This window comes from Dromiciops gliroides, chromosome 3 (genome assembly GCF_019393635.1).
Source record: "Dromiciops gliroides isolate mDroGli1 chromosome 3, mDroGli1.pri, whole genome shotgun sequence".
Taxonomy (NCBI): domain Eukaryota; kingdom Metazoa; phylum Chordata; class Mammalia; order Microbiotheria; family Microbiotheriidae; genus Dromiciops; species Dromiciops gliroides.
The window spans coordinates 469,206,388-469,211,299 of NC_057863.1; positions in this window are offsets into that span (position 1 = coordinate 469,206,388).

The window sequence follows — 4,912 nt, forward strand, 5'->3', positions numbered from 1 at the left end:
TAACCTCTGCTAATTCCCCTTTACTAGTGGAACCTTCTTTTTATTGATTATTTCCAATTCATCTTGTATGGCTTGTTTGTACATAGTGGTTTGCACGTTGTCTCTCCTGTTAGACTTGGAGTTCCTTGAAAGCAGGGACTGGCTTTTGTATCCCCAGCAGTTAGTACAGTCCTTAACACATAGTAGGTACTTAATTGACTGTAAGCTTCAGTTTTCTCATCTGTAGTATGAAATGGTTGGATTTGTGACCTCTAGTATCTCTTCTAACTGTGAATTATCCTCTGATCTTTCTGCAGCAGCTAAACCCTTCTGAGTCATGAAGTTTATTAGTTTATTGTAGCCATTTCAAGAAATTTCAAAGTGTGTTTGCATTTTTTTACTTGAGTTTCCTTATGCTTCTCTCTGACAAATTCCCGATTCCTGAAATAGCACACAATTTGGTTTTACCTAGGTTTCTTCCCTTTCCTCCATACTGTTTTTTCTCTCCTTCTAAACCTGCTTAGGCACCATGGTGCCGATATCTGAAGGGTGCTTAGTGACCTCATCTAATATTAACTTGGCTTCTGTTCGCCGAAGATGATTATTCTCATGTTGACATGTGGAGCTCCAGAGAGCCGTCCTTTGATTGATTCCAGAATTTGTGCACTGACATTGTGAAAGCACCATGGGGCATCTGCAGAGGCAGCAAGGGGACTGGACGCATGAACAAAGTGTAGTGGCGTAAACCTCCGAGTAAATATTTAATAAGATCAATAGCTGCATGCAATGTGCTGACGGAAGCTCTTTGCTGCAAGCTAAAATTAAGATGAATAATGTTTCTGATGCACTGAGACCTCCACATTCCTTTATAAGCACAGAGCAGTTTTTCCACACAATTTGGATGGCTAGCTAGTCATCAGAGTGTTGTAATGCTTAAAACTTCTTGCAACCAATTCGTGGCTCAGAGGAGCGCAGCTTTAAATCTCACAAGTATCTTTGAGTCCATTTCCGGTAGTCTGACACCCTCCTTTTACAGATGAGGAAACTGAGGCATAGAAGAGCTAAGTGACTTACCCAAACTAAACAGCAAGGTCAGGATTTTAGCCAGTATACACAAAGCTAGTCTGCTTCAGTCCTGTGACAATGATCTGAACTGGAGGATGGTGCTGGATAAAAAGCAGGGTCAAATTGTGATGAGTCATTTTATCTTCTCCTATGTTGCCAGGCTGAATGAGTGGAAATTCGATTCACGTTCACACTGAACCATGCTTGGTCAGACTGAAAATATCTCAGGCCAAGGAGTCTAGAGTCATTTCTTGGTGACGTATTGAGATAGTAGAAGTATCTCAAGGTCAGAGTATGCCACTGAAATAAACGAATAAGGGATTATCTGTTCAGAAGAAAGGGTCAAGTTTAAGATATTTTTCAAATGCATTTATGTCTAATTTTTTTTCTCAGGTAAGATTCCCAGATATTTTGCTTTGGCTTATTTCTTAGTTATTCTGGATTTTCTTTTTGAATACAAGCTGAGGAGACATTCCCTGTGGCTTTTTTCAATGTCCTTCAATAAAAAGGCATAATGGTTATAATAATAATAATGATAACAATAAGTAGCATTTCTGTAGAGATTTTACAGATATCTCATTTCATCCTTATTACAAGCCCAGGGAGGTAGGAGGTATTATTATCCCTATTGTATAGATAAGGAAACTGAGGCAAACAGAGGTTAAGTAACTTGCCCAGGGTCACACAGCTAGTTAAGTGAGGCTAGGATTTAAACTTAGGTCTTCCTAATTCTAGCCCAGCACTTTATCCATTGTGCCACATAGATGGAGTTATATCTAGTTTAAAGCTTGAATATGAATAAAGAACTAAAGAGAAAAAAAAATTCAGACAAAGTAGAATAAACTTATAACCATATCAGGAGCAATTAAAGCAAAGGAGGGAGTTAGGTCTTTCTATTATAAGTTCTTGGGAAAAAAGGAAAGGGTGTGTGTGTGTGTGTGTGTGTGTGTGTGTGTGTGTGTGTGTGTGTGTGTTGTGTTGTGTGTGTGTTCCCAGTACTTAGCCCATTTTTGGCACGTAGAAAGTGCTTGATAAATGTTTTTGATTAGTTGAAGTCCAATGTTAATTGAGGGGAAGTTAAAGAGCTATTTATACTGACAAAAATTTAAAAGAAAACATGTAATGACATGTTTCTAAACGTTAAAATGCTATATAAATGCTCCATCTTCTTACTCCCCTGGATCCCATTGATTCGATTGCCACATCACCTATCACATTCACCATCTTCTCCCCACTTATGGAGAGGGGGAGGGAGCTACTACCAATTTTCTGCACCTTATCCCCTCTCACCTAGAAGATTATAATAGCCTCTCTGGTCTCTGGGCTTCTGTTCCTTCACCTCCCTAAATCAGCCTCCATACAACAAATTCCCCAAATGATCTTCCTAACAAACTGGTTTGACGACATTACTTCTCCACTCAAAAAATTTCATTAGCTATTTTTTCTAGGATACAATAAAAACAACTTACCTTTGCATTCAAAGTCCTCCACAACCTAACCCCTGCCTACTTTTTAACTGTATTTCAAATCAGTCTCATTCATATACTCTTCTTTCCAGCCAAAATAGACAACTATCTTTCATTCTTTCACTTCTGTACATTTTCACAAGCTACTTTCATGCCAAAGATAAATTCCTTGCCCCTTGAGATAACCATTTTTTTTTGATGAAGCAAATGGGGTTAAGTGACTTGCCCCAGGTCACACAGCAAGTGTCTGAGGGTGGATTTGAACTCAGGTCCTCCTGAATCCAGGGCTGGTGCTCTAGCTACTGCGCCACCTAGCTGCCCCGAGCTAACCACTTTTAAGGGATACTACCTCGGTGAAACCCTCTTGATTCCCCCAGTGGGCACAGAGGGCAGAGATTGTTTCATTTTCAAGTCTTTGCATTCACAGGGCCTAGAAGAGTTTCTTGAACATAGTTCAGCCTTAATCAATTTGTTCTCATGCCGACAACAAGTCAATAGGCATTTATTAAGTGCTTACCATGTGCCAGGGACTGTGCTAATTCTGAATTGAATCGAGTCTAAAAATGAGAGTCAAGTGTCAAGAATTCAATTTCCTTAAGCATTCCCTGCAATCGTCTCATTCATGTCATGTTGACCAGCCTCTTTGGGATCTTCATTTTAGGGCTAGGGCTATTTGCTACGCAATAGTGTTTTTTAAGGTGACTGTAGATTTCTGTATTGTGAGTTGTTCTTATGATTTTTTACTTTTTCATTAAACAAATTTTGATTTCATGGTCTTTTATATGGCTGTTTATTCAGTAATAAAATTTATCCAGTAACACTTCAAAAATTGGTTTCTTGTAGATATTTCACATGCATGTTCCAACTTCCTCCTTTAAACTTTGTATTAAAAATATTAAATAATGTTTGACCCAGGATAGAACTATCACTCAATATATCTCCACAAGTTAATGAAATCAACCCATTTACAAGTTAAAAATCTCCAGGGATTTATTATCAGAAACTGAGAACCTTAACCAAGTAAGCTATATATACTTTCATGCTTTGATAGATTAGACTTCTCATTAATGTGGTTATTCTTTCAACCTCGGATGTGACCTATGCCTAACTTTTCAGCTAATGTTATTCATGCCATGTCTATAATTCTCTTTTACTTTTAAGGTCTCTCAGAGCAATTGCTGGTTTTGTTTTTTGTTTTTTTGTTGTTTGTTTTTGTAAGATATGGAATCCCAAAACTAGAAGTTTGCATCTAATAATCATAAAGTACCCTGTAGAGCTGTCCAACCATGTTCACACCAATGTACACATTTTCTCAGAGCCGAAACACACTCATGTCTTAATATCCCTGGTGTGTCCAAATTTCCATAATCTTCTATCCTGCAAAAGGGTTGCTGAACACAAGCATCTTTCTGCAATTCCCATTAAAGTTGTCCTCTGTTACTTTAAAAACAAAACAAAATTAAACATACATCCAGCTTTCAAAAGCTGGGTGGGGTTGGCTATACAGCTGAGAAATGAGGTACCACCTATTGCTAACTGAAGAAGCTTGGGCCACAACCTGGGGATATTGCTTCTAATTCTGGATGGATGGTGTCATGATGCTTTGCACTAACTCCTAATATGTGATAATTTTTGCATTCACCTAATATGTGACAGTGTCACTTTGGCTCACAATTCAGATAAAGATTAAATCAATGTTCTAGAGTATGCTTTTCTCTGAATGTCTAGATAATTTGTCTTGGCAACCAAAGCAGAGAATCATTTCCCGATATCCATTGATTTAACTAGCCTTCTGAACACTGATAAAAGTGGTATTATATTAGAGCCTATTCATACCATCATGTATCTTTCTGTTGCCTTTTTGGACCACCTACAACTTTTATTTTTTGATGATAGTGTTAATCCAGGATTCTGCAAAATACATTATTACCAGGAGAATATTTGTGTCAAAAATATGGATTTTAATACAATTGGCAATACTAAATTATTATAGCAACCTTGTGTTTGACAAATGTAAAGATTTATACTTTTGTGATAAGAATACACTATTTGGTAAAAATTGTTGGGAAAACTGGAAAGCAGTCTGGCAGAAATTGGGAATAGACCTTGGGATATATCATAAGAAAAGTAGAAGATGGAACACATTACTTATCAAACTTATAGATATGAGAAGACTTTATGAATAAACAAGAGATAAAGAGCATTGTGAGATATAAAATGAGTAATTTTGATTACAATAAATTGAAAGGGGTTTGTACAAATAAAACCAATGTAGTCAAGATTAGAAGGAAAGCAGAAAATTGGGGGAAGGGAATTTATAAGAAGTTTCTAAAATAAATGTTTTAAACATATATGAGTTGGTCAAATTTATATAAGTCATTCCTTAATTGATTAATGGCTAA